Here is a 22574-nt window from a genome sequence, read left to right as displayed (position 1 = left end):
GGCTGCTGCCACTGACTGGCAAAGATGCGCGGAGAGATGCAGAGGTGGGGGATCGAGGGGCAGTGGGAAATGGTTGGGAGGCGGGAAGCAACATGTGGAAGTGAGAGTGGGCTCGCTGGGGCTAAAAACAGGGGTGATTGCACAGATTGGGAGTCGGAGCAGTTTTCCCCATGGGGAGAAGTGGCAGTGCAGTGAGTGCCTATATCTTGAAAAAGAAGAGGAAGACGTCCCCGGGGAGCGCAAGAGACCTAGAGAAGTATTTCGGGCTGGCCCTGGGTACACAGCGATAGGACTGAGTGGTGGGGATGGCGGAGTGGGGGGGGGTGGGGGGGGGGTGGGACACACCTCTTAGCCGCGGTCACTACCGCAGAGGCCCAAGCTTCGGAGCCGCAGTCGTCAGCTTGGCCCCCTCCCTGACACTGGGGAGGGGGTCATTAGTGGGGGCGCAACTGGCGGCGCTCCAAGGAGGTGCCCTGCGCCTCTGTTGGCTGCTGGGAGCTGGTACTCCGGGTGGGGATGAGGGGATGGGCGGCGCCCACGCGCACTGCAGGGGAAGGGCAGGGTTCACTGGGGAGGAGGGGGAGAGCATGCGTGTGTCGAAGCCACCATTCCATCTGTCTGCAGGATTTCCAGGCAGGTAGGTGATATGGTGATGGGCCACGTCACAAGCGGGCGACTGGCATCCCGCACTGGGGCCAGTTGAAATGGTACAGGAGTCCCGGCTTAGAGACACCAAAATAGGACTTGGTATTTGAGAGCGTGTGAATGGAAATCCTCATCTCTTCCAGTCTTCAGAGATGCCTTCGTAAACGTTGCACTTAGCCTGGAGAAGACGAGTGGAGGATCCTCGCGCACCCGCGGTGGTGGGGGGAGGAGGAAGGTTTTCTGTGTTCTCCTTGGACCCCCGAAACCCCGTTGGCTCTTTGGCAGGAATCTGTTTGTCTTTCTTGCTTTCTCTGTACTCCCCCTACTCTTCCTTTCCCCTAAACTTCGTTCCATGAGACTGTGAATATCATGATAACGTATAGATACACCTTGATTTAGCTTCCGCTGCAGGAAAAAAAAAACACGAAACAAAATGCAGAAACATAAAACATACCACACCAACAATACCCGTCCATCCTGCTGCCTAGCAGGGCGTAGGGACACGACTCTGGAATCCTTCTGCTGTGGAGCGCACACTTGTAGAATGTAGGGGAAGGGGGCAGAACTTGGCATCGCGAAATGGAAATGGGACCGTTGGTTGCTTCCTGAATTATGAGTAGGAAGGCTTGAGTTTGCAAAATAACTGCAATGATAAATGATTGAATAAGAGGAAGCCTAAAGCGAAAAGTTTCACAGGGTGAAAAAAAAGTGCAGAGTCTTAAAAATAGATAAAATAAGACTGTAGGAGACTAAGACAAGTTGTTGTTGTTGTTGTTTTAAATCCAACAACCCGGCTCTCTCCAGGGGGGTGGCTCTCCTCCTCCCTGCAGCAATCTCAGGAAAGGAAATGGCAGTGTAGCAAGACACCGGAGATCACCCCAACCTGGGACTTGCTCTTGTCATTTTGGGAGAGTTTGCAATGAAGCCGATGGGAGGGAGACCAGCAGGGACCACCTAAGCTATGGCCTTCTTAAGTGAGATTTCGGGAACCTGGCTCAACACCTGGGGACTTAATTACCGGGATGTCCAGCAAATATATGGCCTCTTTGGCCTCTGGTAGACTGACTAGAGGCCAGGAGCTCTAGGGATGAGCCCCGTGACAGGGGGAAAGCATGTCCCACGAGCTTAACAGGAAAAATGTCTGTTGCCAGACAGATAAGGAGGATCAAGGTAAGGGGAATCAGGTTAGCTTTCTCTACACAGTGCCCTCTCAGATGTGCTGGGTGACTGACCCATAGGCATTTGGCAGCCCTGGCAGGGGACCAGGACCTACCTCCCCCCACCAAGGTTTGACTTTGTCCTCTGTAGAGTTAGTCATTTGTCCAGTCATTTATCTTTTAGGATTGGGTTAAGAACCCTGACTATCTGCTAAGAGGGCCATGTAGATGAACCTATCAGTGGCTCTAGATGATTTTGAAGGATGCAAAGGATCTGGGTATATGTTCAGATCCCTGGAAGCCAAAGCCTCTTCAACCCCCTAGGTGTTGCTATGCAATTGCTCTCTGGCTGGGAACATCTGATCTTCAGTGATAGGACCGTTCTCTGCTGCATCCTCCTCAGGCATATAGCACCCACAACCAGCTGACTTGCATCTTAACATTCAAGGCAAACAGGTTGCCATCTTACCTGAGGAGGTGTTGTTCTCAGACACTGCCTCCTTGAGGCAAACTTGGGGAAACACACACACACACACACACACACACACACACACACACACATTCAGAGATCATAACAAAATACAGCTCTTATCATACAGTGAGATCCTACCTGGCAAGGCACAGTCAGTACCAGTAGCATGGAACTAACCTGATAAGTCAAAGGATGAAATGAGCAAAACAAAGTGTTTGAATGTGACTGCAGGTTTCTCCCAGATAATTTTGCTGACTGGTATTGCAGAAGGAAAGAAAGAAGAAAGAAGAAAGAAAGAAAGAAAAGAAAGAAAGAAAGAAAGAAAGAAAAAAGAAAAGAAAAAAGAAGGAAGGAAGGAAGGAAGGAAGGAAGGAAGGAAGGAAGGAAGGAAGGAAGAAAAGTCAACATCTTCCAGTTTGGAGTCTGCTCTTTTCAGGTTTCAGAACCTGTTGGTTGCAAATCCATGCCAATCATGAGGGTAGAGACTGAGAAAACGGGGCTCATGTGTCTTTCCAAATAGATACCAAGATAACATAATCTTATGAACCAAACCTGTCTATTTCCTTCCTTTCTAAAATGTTTTGATTTCTAGGAAATGAGCTGTAGTCTCCCACCTGGTAGCAGTAAGTGTAAGTAAGGATGTGTGAATTGGTTCTTTAACAATGTCATGACTCCTTGGGGGGGGAAGTGGGGCTTAAATGAAGGGTACTGTATTTGTTTCTCTCCCCTCAGTTGTGGTTGAAGAAAGATAGCTTATGTTTTTATTAATTGGGTGTAACTAGCTATGAAATTATAACCACATCATACAGGTGATCAATGAAAATCTGAAAAGAAATACAGTTTTGTGGCCTTTATTTTTTGGGGGGGATGGGTATGTGCTAATAGATCAATTACCAGTTACCATTACACCCCAAACCATAACAGAGCAGTTTCCTGGTATTTCTTTGCACACACTTTCTTCCAAAGTAGCAAGCATTTGTTTATAGGATATCTGGTAATTCTTACCTAAATACTTTATCATTTTACTTATTTCTGAGCTTCTCAAAGGTAGATACTCTTTCCCTCTCAGTGCCTAGTACAATTCAGCCCTCCTTATTTTTGCTCAGTAAACATTTACTGAAGCTTGAAACCTATCAATTCCATTTCCAGCGAGATGTAGAGACTGTTGCTGTGAATGAATAAAAATGCATTCTCATTGATTTCAGAGTAAGAAGTAAATGATTATTTAAATAGCCTGGAATATAAAATAAATAAATAAATAGCCTGGAATATATAGCCTTTAAAGAAATGCAGTCAGTCTTTCCCTTTTCAGAATGGATGTTAGAGCCATAATTAACAAGCAAATTACCAACAATTAAAAAAAATGTTTGGAAAGTGTCCTTATCCCTTGCAGTCCCAGCAGCAGCAGACTAATGATGATGTTGTGGGTTTCAGGGGTAATATATTTTTTCCTAAGTGAATAGAATATCTGCAATGACTATAAACAGCTTTGGGATTGTAAGATCGAATGTTTAACCTGTTGAAGGTCAAGATGAAATTATTTTCTTTCCTTTTCCCCCCTCTTTGCCAGGTTTTGATGAAACTATCTGATTTATTTGGTATATTCTGAGAGCTCCTGAGCATTTGCGGCAGTATGTTCTAGAAAAGATAATGAGATATTTGGTCAGTGGTCTTTCCTGAGAATACAATTCTTATGTATTTATTAAAATCTCTGACTGGGGCTTCTGCACATCTGCAGCCCAAAAGGAAAGGCTGATCCATTTCCCAAAGTGCTCCCAAGGAAAAGAGGAAAATCCATAGAAGCCAGGAAGCCATTCAGGGATATTATAATAAGGATTAGATAATCCTGCTAGTATGGCCCTTTACAGTTTGCAGAATGCTTTCCTCTGCATTATTAACTCTTATTTCCCTGAAGAAGGCAGCAGGGTGGGAGAAGGGAAAAATAAAACTTGACACCTAATATAATTATTAATTTATCTAATGTGGATTTTTGAAAGTATCCAAAATAGGGCTTTCTGTGACACATAAGAGCCTCATTTGTCTAAGAAGAATCTTTAAGCTGACATTCCATCAGCCTGGAATTTGTTCAAAGCAGCAATTGCTGTTCCCAGTCTGATGCTCCCAGCAGGGGCCACCCTAGAACAGGAGCCTGAGAAGGAAGGATAAGAGGCACAAAACCCTGAACCTATTATTCCCAAAGAAGACCTTTTTCTGGAAAGAAAATAAATAGAAATTCTGCTAGGGATAGGGTGCCCAACCTTTCCAAAGACTGCTGACTGTAATTCCCTCTATGGAAAAAAAAATTATTTCAAGGATTAAAAAAAGAAAGCATCCATTCCTAAAGGGAGATGCCCCACCCTCACCAAAGCAAATAAACCTTATTCTCAAAATAGAAAAACAAATGTACGAATTAAAAAAGAAGAAGAAAGGAACAGTGACCCCAGATAATGAAACTTATCCCTCCCCTAAAAATTATTTTAAGAAAGAAAAAGAAATTCTAAAGGGAGGTGTTCCTCACTCTCATCAAAACCCATGAAACTTATGTCCCCAAGAGGAAAATTAAAGAGAAAAAGAGAGAAATCACCTCAAGGTAAACAGTATTTCTAACCTTTAAAAAAAATTGTGAAATTTATAAACTTTATTTCCACCTCACGTCTCATGCTGAACCCCTTGCAAAAGTTATGGGGGCAAAAATAAATCTCCCAAAGGGGAGGTATACCAGTCTCACCAAATCTCCCTAATGTTATTTCTTCCAATTACATGAAATGTCCAGAATAGGCAAATTCTTAGAGACTGAAAGTAGATTAGTGGTAGCCTGCAGGTTGGGGTAAGAGGAAGAGGGGAAGTGTGTGTGGGTAATGGCTAAAGGGTACAGGGTTTCTTTGGAAGGATGATAAAAATCTTCTGAAATTAGATAGCAGTGATGATTGCATGACTCTGTGAATATGCTAAAAACACTCACTTTGTACACTTGAAAATGGTGAATTGTGTGATATGTGAATTATATATCAATTTTTAAAAATAAGTAAAAGGAAGGTCACTCCTCCAGCTGCAACATACTGGACCTACTATCTTCCCACAAATAAACAAAGGAATAAATGAATACATAAGCAAAAAAAGACATTTATCAAAAAGAACTAAAAGGAAGATCCTCTTAAAGGCAGGGCCTCCAACCTCAACAAGGAAAAGAACCTTTATTCACCCCCCAATTTTTTCTCTTTGGGAAAAACAAACAAAAAGGAAGTCTTTTTAAGTGTTGATACTTTCAAAATCATCAAGGTCATAGATGAAACTTAACCAATCCTTCCATCCCAGAAACACACAAACATTTTAACAAACAAAAGAAATATTAAAGGACAGAGTCCCTCCCTGATCATACCAAACATCCTGAATTTTTAATTTCCAGAAAAGGAAAAAAAAAAGAAAAGAAATAAATCCTTCCCCTGCCAAGGGGAGAAGCCCCATCATCACCAAAGCACATGAACCTATCCTCCAAATACAATTTTAAGATTTAAAAGAAAAATCAATAATGGAAAGGCATGTATGTTGGGGGGGGATAATATTAATGAAATGAAAATGAAATCCTCTTAAAGAGAAGTGCTCCATCTACACAAAGACACATGAACTTTTCTGTCAAGATACAGCAAAAAAAATGCAAATTTTTTAAAAAGAAAAATTAAAAGGAAATCCTTTTATGGATGATCTGAATTTATTCAAACTCCAAAACTTGATTGTTAATATAGGAAATTTAAAAATTGGAAGTATAAATATTTTCAAAAAGAAACATCCTTTTTAGAGAATAAAAATGCCTCAAAACCCACCAAAGTCCCTGAACATTTTTCTCCAAAAAAATTAAATAAGTAAAAAATTAAAAAAAAAAAAAAAGAAAGAGAGCAAAGGAGAGACCAAAGGGGAGGTGGAAGGAGAGGGAGCGAGGGGGAGGAAAGGAAGGGGTAGAGAGTGAGGGAATGAGATGCAGAAGAAAATAAATTAAGGGATAATTTTTAAAAGAAAGAAATTTTCCTCAGGAAAGGTGCACCAGTTCTTTATTGTCCATGAAGTGTATTATTCCTGATGATCAACCCACTCTACCTCCCACAAAAAGGAGAAAAAAAGAAAACCTCACAAAATCTCTTTCTAAAGCTTATTCAAGGGGAGATGCCCCCAACCCCACCCAAACCCAGGGACCTTATTTATATTCCAGCCTTCAAGTATTTTTTAATGAAATAAAAGAAAAAGGAAGTCTTTTACAGAAAGATGTTCCCAATCTTATTTCTTCCAAATAAATTGCTCATTTTACAGAAAATGAAAGAAAGGAAACCCCCTTTAGGAGGGCTCCCAACCTCACTGAAACCAGTGGTCCTTATAGTTTCTCCCTACAAAACTTAGATTTATAAAAATGGAAGTCCAAGTCCTCCAAACCTAAAGAGGTGTGCTCCCACAACCCAACCAAAAACAAGGGACTTTTTTACCCAGAGATTTTTTAAAAGGAAAATCCGCCCATCATAAAAGAAGCCTTCAACTTCACTAAAATCAATAGACCTTATTCCTCTCCACATCCACAAGGAAAACAAAACCAGAAAAGAACTGTAAGAGGAAAAGAAATTCTCCTAACCTTAGGCAAGTTGGCCATAATCTCACCAACATCGTTAAACTTTATTCCCCTAAAGAGATTTTTTAAAGAAAGAGGGGAAAAAAGAGGGGAGAGAAAAGCCTGTCTTTTAGGAAAAAGTGCTCTCCACACCTACCCCACTCTAAAGACTAGGAAAGTTATACAAAGAAAGGGTAATATTCTAGAACCATGCCAATGAACCTTAAATTGAGAACCTGAAGACGAAGGGTAGTAAATGTTTAATCCCCAGCTGGTTTCCCTCTGCTCCAACTCCAGCCCATTTCTGGTTACCTTCCCCATCAGCCAGTCAGGCTGTGCACTCCAGAAAGGCAAACTCTGCCCATGGAAAATAGAATTAGGAGGGAGGCAAACCATAATAGACTCTTATAGAGAAAAAACTGAGGAAGGAGTGGGGGAGAGAGGAAATTGGGTGATGGGCATTGAGGAGGGCACTTGTTGGGATGAGCACTGGGTGTTGTATGTAAGCAATGAATCATGGGGATCCACTCCCAAAGTCAAGAACACACTGTATACACTGTATGTTAGCTAACTTGACAATAATTTAAATATATATATATATATATATATATATACACACACATCAGGTTCTGTGCTGACAGGGTGGAGCTTGCTTAAGATTCTCTCTCTCTCTCTCTCTCTCTCTCTCTCTCTCTCTCTCTCTTTCTCTCTCTCCCTTGCCCTCTCCCTTTCTCCCTCTCTCTGCTTCTCCCCTGCTTGTGTTCTCTTTCTCTCTCAAAAATAAATAAATAAACTTAAAAATTTAAAAAAACTTCCAAAATGTAAATAAAAATTATGCAGCACCCCACCACTCAAGATGAAGTATCAAGAGATAATTAATATTTTGTTGTTTTCCATTGATTTTCTCTGAATATATGCTTATATATCTTATAGTGTACAGTAGTAAGACTTTAGGGAAATGTACAATTGTGTCTCAGGCTCTCCTCCTCCCCCTACCTGTTACCTCCCTGACTTAATTATTAGATCATGTGCTGCGTTGTTCTACATTGTATTTAGGAAACAATTGTTAATTTTAGCTTAAAGTTTATCTAGTCAAACACCTGTATGATCTGATTGATAAACATAAGCTGAAAACATAACTGTTCAGAGACGTGATTGCAATGTAAAGCAATGAAAGTACACACTTTATGTAGACAAACCTTGTGTCTACACTAGTGAATGTTGCATATACAATTGGCAGTGTGATCTCACATTTACTTACTGCACTTTCTATGACATCCAGATTTCATTTGTCCTGATAGCTTTTGTGATTTGGACTGGAAGAAGGAGACCCTAAGCAAAATCCACCCACTTCCCACTGTTAAATTCCCAAAAAGAAAATCTAAATTTAAATTTCCAAGACTCAGTTGGGTCACTTTTCACCATATGCAAAAATGTACTAATGGCTTTGTCTCTTTAACACACAGTTACCAACCATGCTCTTTCAGGTTGCTCTTACCCAGAAGGGAAATACTTTCCTGTGAGAACATTACCAACAATTATGAGGAGATAGAATATTCATTCAGCTTTCATTAGCCAACTGTGGTAGAAATTGAGCGAGTTAATAAACCATATACAATCCAACCAAGGTTGAATCAGTAATTTAACAGGCAAGTATAATGTGGTATTGAGTAAGATCAGAGTCTTCAGCCTCTTCTGTAGCACTTAGAGATTTTCATCTTCCAAAGCATTTCAGGCATTTGTTGGTTAAGCCTTTTTCCTTAAAGAGCCTTATAAAAGAGATTTCCGACCCTGAGGACAGTGATTCCCACCCTCTTGTTTTCCTCCTAGCACAGGGCACGGCACATGTTACCAGGGGATTCTGAAAGATAAGCGTGATGCTCCAACCCAAAGTTTTGCTGAATTCTTCTGAAACAAGAGGCAGTGGAGGGCGATGGAAGCACTGCTTGCAGGCTCAACTAAGAAATTCCAGAATCCTGGATGTTCATTCATTTGCCCTCTCCTGCAGCTAATGTCTCTACCTGGGATTTTGCAGTTTGAGACAGGAAATGAAAGGTACCCACTGAGTACAAAATTGTTAATCTCCTTGGCTATGAGTAGAGACACTTGAAACCAAGAGAGTTTTTATTAACTTGGGCTCTGTCAGTTGAGTCCCCCACTCTCCTGAATCCAGCTCCAGCATCACAGCACCATCCTCTGAACCCCACCTCTAACAGTAGTCCCTGCTTACTTTAATTGTTAATTTTCCTTCAATAAGTGTCATTTGCATTTATTATGTACCTTGAACATACTATTTCATGGCTTATTACATCACCATGTGTGTCCCTTCCAGTATAAAAGAAAAATGTGATGTAGCTTTATTAAAACAGCTAAGCATAAACAGCAAAGAGGAAAGTAAATCAAGCTACAAAACAAGATTATTGATTTCAGAAAATTAACAAGTTTGTGCCTTCTCACTAACCTCAATTAATGCTTACTGTGACTGTTTCCATCCTGCCAGGCTTCAGTGGAACATAACTTTTCTCTTACTCAGAATTTGGATATTGCTGTCCCTTTCTCACTCCTTCACCTTACTCTGCTTGACTGTCAAGACAATTAAAATGATAATTTTGGCATTGCCATGGTCTCTTTTGCTTTAATTTACTCAACTTGCTGACTAGACCACCAGGACATTTTTAAAAAAAAATTTTTTTGGTTTCACGCGGAATCAAAGCACCCATTTAGTGGCTCACTTGATGCTTTTGTTAGTATATTGCTTTTCACTGGTGAGTTGTCTTTCTACAAATTCCTGGAAAAACCTTTTGTTGCCTTTCCATCGTCCCTCATCAGCACTAAATTTTTTGAGTTCCTCCATCTCATCTTCTAATGGTGAAAAAAAAAAACAAAGACACTCCCAGGCAGCTTGAAAGTTTGCTTGCTTTTGTTTGTTTGTTTGTTTTTTGTTTGTTTTGTATCCAGTACAGTAAGGCATCATTTTGAACTACACATAGACATATCTGTCAGTTAGCTCACTAAATGTTCAATAATCACGTAATTGGTATATAAAATGCTTTACAAGAGGCATCTGGGTGTGGCTCAGTCTGTTGAGCATCCTACTCTTGATTTCCGCTGAGGTTGTGATCTTGCAGTTCGTGGGTTGGAGCCAGCCCCATATGGGTCTCTATGCTGACAGGGTGGAGCCTGCTTGTGATTCTCTCTCTCCTATCTCTTTCAAAATAAATAAGTAATTTTTTAACAATTTAAAAAAATGTTTTACAATATGATACATATTTGGAGGATTGTTACATGGGTATTTTAGAGTACTTTACTGATATTTGGGGAAATTAGTTGAGGGTTCCAAGATGAAATGGGAATGCATTATTATTTTTTCAATGTAGAATAATGAAATAAATTTTCCCTATCCAAAATTCACTATTCAATAAGTTTTCAGGGGTGGATTAGATTCATATATGAGGGGGACTACATGATAGAAAATTCATTTTTATTGAAGAAATTTAGGGGAAAAATAAAGAAGCTGTTTGAGGTAAGTGGGAACAATATATCCTCCTCAAGCCTAGAGAAAATCAGAATTAAATTAAGCAGTGACAGTATCAAGTAGAAGTGAGGTTATCCCTAAATTGGGCAGGTGAGGCCAAGGTCTACAGACAGAAGAATGAGGCCCTGTACAGTATCTGGAGTTGGAAAAAATGGCCATTCTAATAGAATCATAAAGACTGAAATAATATGGAAAATAAAGTGGATGGCAAAGTCCTATTGAAACTTTGAAGGAAACTGACAAAATTGTGTATATTATCCTAATGATGAGATACAACCATTGGAGGGCTGTTGACTAGCAAAATAACATGGCTGAAACAGAGGATTGGCTGATGGGTATATACTTAAAAACTAACTTCCAATTTCTTTGTATGCCAAATTCCAAATCAAACTACTAAAGCTAAAAGTGAAAGAAAAGAATTACATTATCTAGTACCCTTTTCCTACCGTTTTGGGCTTTCTTTGACCCACACTATACTTTTGTAAGCATCTGGTCCACTTTCTCTATGATATTTTTTTTTCTATTTTATATCACAGAGTTTTGTACAGCAAAAGTAAGAAGCCAGTATGGAAATCCAGTGAATTCTTTTATCTTCAGTGTTGTAGACCCATGGAAATTCTAAGAAGGGCCGTTGGGGATCAGCTGTCCTAGTATGTTTATTTATTTATTTTTTGGCCTAGTATGTTTAAAACCTCTTTAGCAATAGAATCTTTTTAATGTTTTTCTCAATAAAATTTTAAATGAAAGCCTAATATTTAATATAAATACAAGAAGTATTTCATTAGTCCTTTCCTTTTATGCTAAAATGGGTTTGTAACTGATGTACCTTTCTAATTATTTATTTTAAGCTAAGAGGAGGGGTGCCTGGGTGGCTCAGTTGGTTAGGCGTCCGACTTCAGCCCTGGTCATGATCCCACCCTTCATGGGTTCAAGCCCCGTGTAGGGCTCTGTACTGAGAGCCTGAAGCCTGCTTCCAATTTTGTGTCTCCCTCTCCCTCTGCCCCTCCCCTGCTTGCACTCTCTCTGTCTCCCAAAAATAAATAAATATTTTTAAAAATTTAAGCTAAGAGGAAAGCGATTTTGCATTCCCAGTTTATTATGGCTTCTTAGCAAAGCGCTGGTGATGTAGGAACACATTGAATATGAAAAAGAAGCAAGTCACATTTTAAAATTTGGCCTAAAATATTCCAGAAATTAATAATATTCTCCTGGAAACATGGCCATTCTGGAAAGTTCCTCCTTTCCCTGACCCCAGGTAAGTGTTACAATAGGCCTCATTAAATGGGTTGTCATAATATGCATTGTCTTTGTTTATAGGAACATTTTTATTATGGGGGATTGTGTTCTTGGCCAAGGACACTACACCAAGTAAATTGTAGATATAATTAAAAATATGTAGTAAAAGCTAATATATAACTATAAGCTTCTGTAATAATTTAAAACAGCAAAATTATTCCATGTCTTATAAAATAGGCATAAATGTACCATATAGGTTGATTTTGTAAGGGGTCCTAATGTACTATAAAGTGTACATGCAGCACATAAAAGATCCAAGTCTACATAAATTTAACCTATTGTTATTATTTATTTAAAATTTACACTCTGCCTGCATCCAGAAAGGGTATGAAGTAGCCTATAAAATTAAACACATATAAAACAGGACAATTAAGCACAAATAAAAACAGGACAAAACCAATTCAAAGCAGTGGTGAATGAGACTTTAAACTAACATATGATAGTTATAATAAACCCTAATTATACATTTAATTAGCAGTACTTTTGTTAGCTGCCTTTGTTGGTTGAAGAACTTCGGGGAATGATTTGAGTTACTCAGACCTCTTAAAGTTGGTATCCAAGGAAGTTTGAGCTGATGCCTCATTTTTATGTGATACATCTTCCTGTAGCAAGCTGCAGCAACCACAGAATGAAGAACTAAAAGTTGCCAGGATTGTGTTACAGGTGCTAATTAACTGTCCTAGAAAGCTGCGGTTTGGGTTATTTTGGTGTGCTTGCATTTTTCTAATATCATAGGCAGGTATCTGTGAGGCATGTAAGTATGGAACTTCCTCAAATAAAATAGTATTTCAAATAAAATTTCTCAAATAAATCCAAATGGTACTGTGTAGCCAGGGGTTCACTAGTTTGGACTCTTTCTTAGATTGGGAGTTACTTCTCATTGGTTCTAGTCATAATTCCACTCTGCATAGCTGTGCAATATGGGGCAAATTGCTTAATCTTTTCATGGCTTAGCTTTTGTGTCTTTTAAATGAAGCCAATAATGTGCTGCTGACTCAGCTCAGCCATCTCCTCTAGCAAGTCTTCACTGGTATCCCATCTAGGTTAGGTGCCCTTCCTCTGTGCTCCCATAGCACCCTAACACAAACATCTGCTTCTCAATTGCCATATAATATTGAGATTAACAGCTTGTGTATCCGATTAGGGCTATAAGGATAAGGCCCTCAGGGCCCAACATACAGCCTGCCACTCAATAAATTGTGGTGGAACTGCTTTATAAAAATATCATAGAGGTTCATGGAGAAATTAGATCTAAAACACATATTTTAAGTTTATTATTTTTTTGAGAGAGCGAGCATGCAAGTGGGGGAAGAGGGGGGAGAGAGAGAGAGAGAGAGAGAGAGAGAGAGAGAGAGAGAATCCAAAACAGGTCCCATACTGTCAGCATGGAGCCTGACATGGGGCTCAAACTCATGAACCACAGGATCATGACCTGAGCCGAAATAAAATCAAGTCAGATGCTTAAACAACTGAGCCACCCAGGCATCCCTAAAACGTATATTAAAAATAAAAAATGTGCAAATGCTACCTTATTTCAGTATCATTTGTATATGTGCCATGATATTTGCTGCCATCACTTTCTGTATTCAGGTATGCAGAGGAGTTTTGATATAGTCGCCCCTCAATAAAATGGACTTAGCTATTCAAGTGCATTACCAGTAGGTGATAGTAGGCAGGGCTGCCTCATATCCTCCCAGAGGGTTGTAATTTTTTCTAACTCATACAGAGGTACCCTACTCATTAGGAGCAGCCCTATATTGATCATGTGGTCTTGAATTATTAGTCTTTGGTCATAAACATAGTTAATTCTGGTGAAAATGAGAATGAGTTATTTAGCCAGTCATTTTAAAAATGCAAATTCCTTAAAACACTCAAGTAGAGCAACACTAAAAAATATCATTCTTAAGTGTAGTATATGGAGAGAAGGGTTAAACATAGCTAGATACCATTTGGTACCCTTTTCACTATCTTAACTATTAATCAGAATTTAATCTATGTATGGTATTCTTTTCACATTAATTGAAAAGTTCCTGATTCATTACCTTGGTGTCAAATTTCTCCTGTAGCTGGAACTAGAAATTGGAGCTAGGTGTCAATGTTCCAAGGCTCTCCCTTTCTTGTGAGGACTAAGAAGAAACAACTAAGCTTTGATGTCCCCTTGGCAGTCCAAATTTTCTTCCAAAATAGCTTACAGGAAAAGCCTTAACTTGTTTTACCAATACCTGTAATCAGATCAGCACCCTGATCTTGAAAATGATTTGATCAGGAAAGAGAATATGGAGTCTCTACTTAGACACAGGAAACTCTAACAGCTATCTTTTTTCCAAACAAAAGGAACAACTTTTCCCTTAAATAAGATAGACAACTTCTATCTTTTTTAAGAATAGCAACTGGGAAAGATCAGCACATAAAGTTGTACAGTCTGTACAGTATATGAGGCTGCCATCTCTAAGGGGACACGTTTCACAAAGTAAGCCATAAAGATATATATATTTATTGTAACAATTTTCCTGAAGATGGCAGTCAAGTACCTTGTGCTAACAAAATTGGTATATTATGACAATTTTCTGACAAATGGAAGTAAAATACCTTTAGCAAATGGTACCTTTTCCTGATGTGCCCAATAGTGTGTTATGGGCTGATCCTGCTACCAATTCCTTACATTTAAATACAATGTCCCTCTTAGCAACTCCCTAGATGCCTGTACCCTATATGCTCAGAACCAATTTCAAAAAGTACCTATTTTATTCCACATCACATTTAACCTGAACATCATTTTAAAACAGAAATCTGCAACAAGGGTTTGAAAAAGGAATTTACAGGGGCACAGGAATAGGCAGGCATACATCCATAGATGCACACTGGTACATTCACTCCCAGGAACATACCCAAGTATATATATTCCAGTAGCTGAACAGCCTGGTAGGTAGGTGTACACACACACACACACACACACACACACACGCACGCACACAAATAGAGATTTAGCTGGACATTAAAGCATAAAAAGGAGGAGGCTCTGGCTGCTTGCCCAGTTTTCCTATTTAACTTATTTTTACCCTGTCTCACTCCTACAGGTCATGAGTTCCCTAAAGTTTACATGCTCTTATGAGAGTTCAAGTCATCAAACCTTTCTAAGGAGTTGTTAGTGACAAAGAACTGTGCTAAATAGATACGGCAAGCCACTCAGTCTTGGAAGGTTGTTTGAAGGTGAGATCTCAACTGTGTCTGAAGATTAAGTAGGACTTTGATAGGCAAAAATGAAAAAAAGAGACAAAAGGCAGAGGGAATATCCTAAGCATAGGCATGGAAGAGGTAGAAAGGGCAATGCTCTAAGAATCCCACAAAGACTAGATATGGTAGAAACTTTTATTGAATCAGGAAGAAAGGCTGAAGGAACTAGGTGGGAACTAAAATGCAGAGGGCCTTGAATGCCAGGTGAAGGAATGTGTGTTCTATTCCATAAACAGTGGAGAATCATGGAAGGTTTTTGATTGGGAGTACCATGACTAGGTTTAGATTTAAGAAAACTACCAATATATAGAATGGATTAGATAGGAAGACTCTAGAGAATGGGACATCAGTCTAGGCAAGAGATGTTGAGGACCTAAGGCAATCAGTATGGGAAGAAATAGAAGAGATGCTGATAAGATTTGGTTTGAAATCGGTTGGATGTGGATGATGGGGGAGAAATGAGTAGAAGATGATTCTAAACTTTCAAGTCTGGAGTTGTTAGAATTATAGAGAAGACAGGGACAAGAGCAGGCTTAGATAGTAACTAAAGGAAGATTATGAGTTCAGTTTTGGATAATTTGAGTTAGAGGTATTGTTAAGCCCTGTGCTCAAGACAGTGATTATAGAAAGGCAAGAACTTAAGAGTTAGAGGGCTGTTCCCCTGATCTGGATTGAAAACAATGAAATGAAATAAATAGAATCAGATAATGGAAGAGAGACAAATGGAGACAAATACTGTTAGGGAAAATAGGCAGAGAAAAGATATTAATTTAGAAGCTGAAGTATTATAAAAGAAGGGAGAAAGAAGAGAATGTGTATTTTTTTTAAAAAGTATTGTTTTTTTAAAGCAAGGATTACTTTATTTTTTAAGTTTGTTTGTTTGTTTATTTATTTATTTTTAAGTAATTTCTCTGCCCAATGTGGCACTTGAACTCATGACCCAAAGATCAAGAGTGGTATCCTCTTCTGAGCCAGCCAGATGCCCCAAATGTGTACTTTTTTTAAAGGAACATTTTTTTTAAAGTGTTGATCCTGAGTATTTTTTTTTCAATAGCTTCTCTATCCTCTCCTTTGGCTATTTTCTCCTTGTTGATGAAAATCCTCTGAATGGCCTTGAAAGGAGATGGAATATTGTTAATGTGTTGTCCTCAGACTGAATGCAAGTAGCTCTTCTCTCATTATCCAAGTCTTTATTTGTAAGCCTAGGAATATACTGTGTTTGGGGAAACCATTAAGAAAGGTTAGTAGTTACCTTGTTATTAAGAGAGAAGCACGAGAACATTTCTCTTATGTTAATATAATAAGAAGAATATATTGTCCTCTACATCAAAGATTCTATTTTAAAGCTCTTTTGCACATAGTACTCACTTAATAGCTTGAAATAACAAGAGCCACACAGCAGTCTTATATGTATAATGATATTAAAAGATCTCCAAACACAGTAAACTAAGATATCTTAAGGTACTATAAGATTTGCTCTGAATATGTTGAGGGGAGATAGGGACTTTCTTAAAGAAAACTATTCTTACCAGGTAAACTTTGTTTTTTTAATATAAAGTGTATAATAAGCCCCTTAAAATGGCTCCAGACAGTGAAGGAAGCACAGGTAAGGCCAGACAGAATAATCAGAGAAGAAAATGATAAATGTTTGAAAGTGTGAGCTGAAGTCCTAATAGGTCCCCAGCTCTTTGCTAGTTGGTGTGGAAAGAGCAAAGGTATATACGAAGTCTGCAATCTTATTTCGAAGAAAAAACATGTACTCTGGAGACAGGTACATAACAATACAAGGAAAGAAATTATTATATTACAGTATGTATAGTACAGAGAATGATGCTGTAGAATTATAAAAGAGGAACAATAAAGGGTGGATTGGTTTGGGAAGGTTTCCTGATACAGGTGAGATCAATTAAATTTAGATCTGGGGGCAACATACCTGGACTTGGAAGCAGCAGGGACTCTATTCAACTGGTATCAAAGAGGTTTTAGAGAAAGGCAGAGGGATTTGGACTCTATTCTGTACAGCAGGACATTATTTAAGATTCTTGAGTAAGAGAGTAATATAATGAAAGAAATTTTTCTAAGATATATATTGTGACAGTGAAAAGGATAGATTGGAGGAGAACAAGATAGAAGGCAGGGAGATTACTTAGGCTGTTGCAAAAATCCAGATGAAAAATGATGGTGGCCTGATTATTGCAAGCGATGATGATCATTCATTCATCTAAAATCATTTATTGAATACCTATTCCATGTCAGGCACTGCGCTGATAACTGTAATTTACCTGAAGGAAATTATAGCCAAGCAAAGGAAATAACACCAAGTATACAAATAACTGCAACCCCAAGGAGAAAATGATACTCATTTTAATATAAGAGAAACTCTGAGTTCAAAGGAGTTAAGAATTGATGGGAGCCTAGCAGAACAGGGTAGACTTGGGTTCAGAGATGAGTTAAAGTACATTCCATAATTCTTATTTGAGGAGAAGTACCAGAAGTGTGATAAGAAAGTAATTCTAGGTAAACAAAACAATGTGAGCAAAGGACCTGAGGTGAGAAAACACTGGGATTTCTTTTGGAGACCCCAGGATTTGAAGCCTCAAGGATATAGACAGAAATGAAGAACTGGGAGAAGATGGGGGTTTGACAACTGAATGAGTGGTAAGGAGGAAGGGAAATTGTTAAGACAGAAGCATAGGATATTAATAATTTCTAATTTTCTCTTACTTTGCAACTCCCCCTTTTCTGAAAATCTGTCTGGATTCTTTCTTGGTGCTATCCAAGTGTCCAGGTTGCTTTTGTTTGATTTCTGGACTGCCCACTTCCACATACCGTCTTTGTCTGACATGAGGCTATAGGGTTCTGACTGATGTTCAGAGATACCCTGGTCTGAGAAGGGAAATGATTCACTCATGAAGTTCATATAGGGCCTGTTTCCACAGTAAGCAGCATCTATATTCAATCTTTGGTATCCAATAGCATCTTCCAGTCTCATTTGCTATCTGTATATGTGTGTTTGTCATGCCTTTGGAAGGCCTTGTCATGCATGTAAGGAACACCATTCCTAATCAGCTTTCTCTGTATGTTTATACTATTAAATTTTCAGATTGAACTTTCAGAGACCCTTCCTTCCCAATCACTCATGTTAAAGTGATAAAAAGTAGGGGTCTTTCAAGACTACCACTTGATTTTTATATTATACTCTACAATATTCTGTGTTTTCTTTTCCTTTTATTTAAATTTTAGTTAACATACAGTGCAATATTGGTTTCAGGAGTAGAATTCAGTGATTCGTCACTTACATACAATACCCAGTGCTCATCACAAGTTCTGTCTTTAATCCCCATCACCCATCTGGCCCATCCCCCACCCACCTCCCTTCAACCCTCAGTTTGTTAAGAGTCCTTTGTGGTTTATCTCTTCCTTTTCCCCCCCTTTACCATAGGTCCATCAGTTTTGTTTCTTAAACTCCACATGAGTGAAATCCTATGGTATTTGTCCTTCTCTGATTGACTTATTTTGCTTAGCATAATACATTCTAGCTTCATCCATGTTGTTGAAAATGGCAAGATTTCATTCTTTTTGATAGCTGAATAATATTCCTGTGTGTGTGTGTGTGTGTGTGTGTGTGTGTGTGTACCACATCTTCTTTATCCATTCATTAGTCGATGGACATTTGGGCTCTCTCCATAGTTTGGCTATTGTAGATAATGCTGCTATAAACATTGGGGTACATATACCCCTTCAAATCTGTATTTTTGTATCCTTTGGGTAAATCCCTTATAGTGTTATTGCTGGATCATAGAGTAGTTCTATTTGTAATTTTTTTGAAGAAACTACTATCTTCCAGAGTGGCTGCATCAGTTTGCATTCCCGCCAACAGCGCAAGAGGGTTCCCCTTTCTCCACACCCTCACCAACATCTGTTGTTTCTTGTGGTCTTAATTTTAGCCATTCTGACAGGTGCGAGGTGGTATCTCACCATGGTTTTGATTTGTATTTCCATGATGATGAGTGATGTGGAGCATCTTTTCATGTGTCTTTTATCCATCTGGATGTCTTCTTTGGAAAAATGTCTATATATGTCTTCAGCACATTTCTTAACTGGGCTATTTGCTTTATTTGTGTGTTAAGTTTGATAAGTTGTTTATAGATTTTGGATACTGACCCTTTATCAGATAAGTCGTTTGCAAATATCTTCTCCCATTCCATAGATTGCCTTTAGTTTTGTTGACTGTTTGCTGTGTAGAAGTTTTTTTCATCTTGATGAGGTCCAAATAGTTCATTTTTTATTTTGTTTCCCTTGCCTCCAGCAACATTCTAGCAAGAAATTGCTACAGCTGATGTCAAAGAGTATACTCTACAATTTTCTAAAATGCTTCCACATTTCCCATGTCCTGTGTCCTTGGATTCTCACCCCAATCCTCTGTGTGTGATACTGGCTTTATTCCTATTGTGCAGATGAGAAAACTAAGGCTAAAGGATACTTGGCTACTAAGGATTGAAGTCAAGATTCAAGCCCAAAGCTCCTGACTCCAAAACCAATCCCTAATCCATGTCAGGCTAGTTAGTACAAGGTTTCTAAAGCAGCCCTCTTGAGCCCAGAAATGATATAGATTCCTCTAAACAGTGTGGGATAATGGGGGCCAATTACATTCTTTATTTTTTTTAAATTTTTTTTTCTTTCAACGTTTTTATTTATTTTTGGGACAGAGAGAGACAGAGCATGAACGGGGGAGGGGCAGAGAGAGAGGGAGACACAGAATCGGAAACAGGCTCCAGGCTCTGAGCCATCAGCCCAGAGCCTGACGCGGGGCTCGAACTCACAGACCGCGAGATCCTGACCTGGCTGAAGTCGGACGCTTAACCGACTGCGTCACCCAGGCGCCCCATTACCTTCTTTAAAGCCAACCAAATCCACAGGCTTAAGATGAGACAAGGTTTTAAGGTGGTTGTGATGGTTCTTTTTTTTTTTTAAATGCTTTAGATGCTTATAATGATGATTCATTACATAAATAATTAGGAACTTCCTAAGATCAGAATTCTCAAAAGGTTTTTACAATTCTTAAGAGATTAAAAATGCACCAGTCTTATCATCTGGCCCCAGGATTGGGATTTAAGAGGCTGATTCTATTCCTAGCTGGGCCTTTGTGATTTGAGGTAAATCCTTTAACCTTTCACTTTTTATTTATCCATTTATAAATAAGTATATTTCCCACCATAGAATATCTGGGAATCACTTTAAAATTCTAGGCTCAAAAGTATTTTAAAGCCTTATAAATTCTGTAAATCACTTTGCACAGATTCAAAATGACTGTCACATCGATACAAGGTGGAATTAGTTTATTAAAAACAAGTAAATTGTATGGAGACGGGGTTAAAGCACAGATTTCTGCCTTCCTACTACTGTTTTTTAATAGGTGCAGCTCAGGTCTATGTTCCACTTTCACCTCTGCCACAATGTGGTGCAGCCACAGCTAGTTGGATCATCTTGCATCCCACCTCCTGCAATGCCATATGTCACTAAGACTAATATCCCTGGGTGGAGAGGGGCGCCTGGGTGGCGCAGTCGGTTAAGCGTCCGACTTCAGCCAGGTCACGATCTCGCGGTCTGTGAGTTCGAGCCCCGCGTCAGGCTCTGGGCTGATGGCTCAGAGCCTGGAGCCTGCTTCCGATTCTGTGTCTCCCTCTCTCTCTGCCCCTCCCCCGTTCATGCTCTGTCTCTCTCTGTCCCAAAGATAAATAAACGTTGAAAAAAAATTAAAAAAAAAAATATCCCTGGATGGAGATTTTTCTATGGCAGAAGCCTAGTGAAGAAGGGTAATTCTCTAATTTCATTTCCCCCCTTTGGAGCCTGGATTATGTGGAAGGGAAAGTATTTTAGATTCTAGAATAACGTTTCTCTGTTCCATGCCTTAATGTCCTTCTGTATAAAATGGCATTATCAAGATATGCTCCTACCTGCAAAGGGGATGGTGTGAGATTAACTGTGGAAATTGCAGTATAATATAGTGGGATTCAGAGTCAGACACATTTGGGTTGAAATCCCAGCTCTGTCATTTCTTAGCTCTGTGACCTTGGACAAAGACTCTCACTGACCTCTTTGAGTCTTATTTTCTTCATTTTACACATGAGATTAATAATTCCCACCTACTAGGTTGTTCTAAGGATAAATGATATATCAAGTGTTTAGTTCAGTACCTGGCACCTAGTTGGTTTTTTAAAAAATGGTAAATGTGTTCTTCCTTGGAGATGTTCTTCCTTGGTAGCCATCTCCTACTTTACCATTGTAAAGCCCAAGATTGTTAAAAAGAGGACAAATTAGTTCATCCAGCGCCACTCAGACCAATATGTCAAAATTAAGTGTAACTGGTGGAAACCCAGAGGCATTGACAATAGGGTGTGCAGGAGATTCAAGGGCCAGATCTTGATGCTCAGCATTGGTTATAGGAACAATAAGAAAACAAAGCACATGCTGCCCAGTGGCTTCCAGAAGTTCCTAGTCCACAACAGTCAAGTGCTGCTGATGTGCAACAAATCTTACTATGCAGAGATTGCTTACAATGTCTCCTCTAAGAATCACAAACCATTGTGAAAAGAGCAGCCCAACTGGCCATCAGAGTCACCAATTCCAATGCCATGCTGCACAGCAAAGAAAATGAATAGACAGCTCGTGTGCACATTGTATTTGTGTTAATAAAACCATTAAACTAGGGGCGCCTGGGTGGCTCAGTCAGTTAAGCGTCCGACTTTGCCTCAGGTCATGATCTCACAGTCTGTGAGTTCGAGCCCCATGTCGGGCTGTGTGCTGACAGCTCAGAGCCTGGAGCCTGTTTCAGATTCTGTGTCTCCCTCTCTCCCCGACCCTCCCCCGTTCATGCTCTGTCTCTCTGTCTCAAAAACAAATAGATGTTAAAAAAAATTTTTTAAAAAACCATTAAACTATTTTTTAAAAAGGTAGCTGCTACCATGTGAAAGACACTGATTTTGTTTCAAGCAACTACTGTGTGTGTATGTGTGTGTGTGTGTGTGTGTGTGTGTGTATAATGTATGTATTTGCTCATTGACTGTTCTCCCCTTCTCTTTTAAAAGGGGTGGTTCTCATGCAAAGTAAAGAAAACTGAAAATAACAAGGGTGGCTACCATTGCTTCTTAGTAATGTATCTTAACATCAGAATCATGTACCCCCTTTACTTACTGCTGTTTTCTTCTGCTGCTTAGAGGGGCATGTCAATAGAAAGACTTCCAATTCTATTCAACAAGTATTTTTTTGGCTTTAAAATTTTTTTATTGGGGTATAACTGACATATATATGTATATATATATATTCATTTCAGGTATACAACATAATGATTCCATATTTGTATATATTGCAAAATGGTAACCACAATAAGCCTAGTTAACATCTGTCACCATACACTGTTAGAACATTTTTTTTCTCCAGTATAAGGTTTTTTTGAGCATTTTGTATGCACCTCTCTGACTTCTGTCATAAGTTCTCTCCTCTTGCCATGATTTATTGAGGGGACCAGATAGTTCGTTAGCATTAATTAATTATAGAATTTCCTAAGTTTTTAGTTAATAATTATTTCAATCCATCCTGATATCTGAGGTACCAATATTTCTCGGGATTTTTCCCCAGAAAAGC

The 22574-nt window shown here is 39.1% G+C and overlaps 1 protein-coding gene and 1 pseudogene across 1 annotated transcript in view; both read left to right on the top strand.

The window, feature by feature from the left end:
* Positions 1-22574, top strand: part of DGKK (diacylglycerol kinase kappa) — a 156367-nt gene that overhangs the window by 826 nt on the left and 132967 nt on the right. The gene's annotated exons all lie outside the window — the stretch shown is intronic.
* Positions 1225-21592, top strand: LOC106975276 (60S ribosomal protein L32-like; annotated as a pseudogene).

This window comes from Acinonyx jubatus, chromosome X (genome assembly GCF_027475565.1).
Source record: "Acinonyx jubatus isolate Ajub_Pintada_27869175 chromosome X, VMU_Ajub_asm_v1.0, whole genome shotgun sequence".
Lineage (NCBI taxonomy): Eukaryota > Metazoa > Chordata > Mammalia > Carnivora > Felidae > Acinonyx > Acinonyx jubatus.
This window is presented reverse-complemented; position numbering and strand designations above follow the sequence as displayed.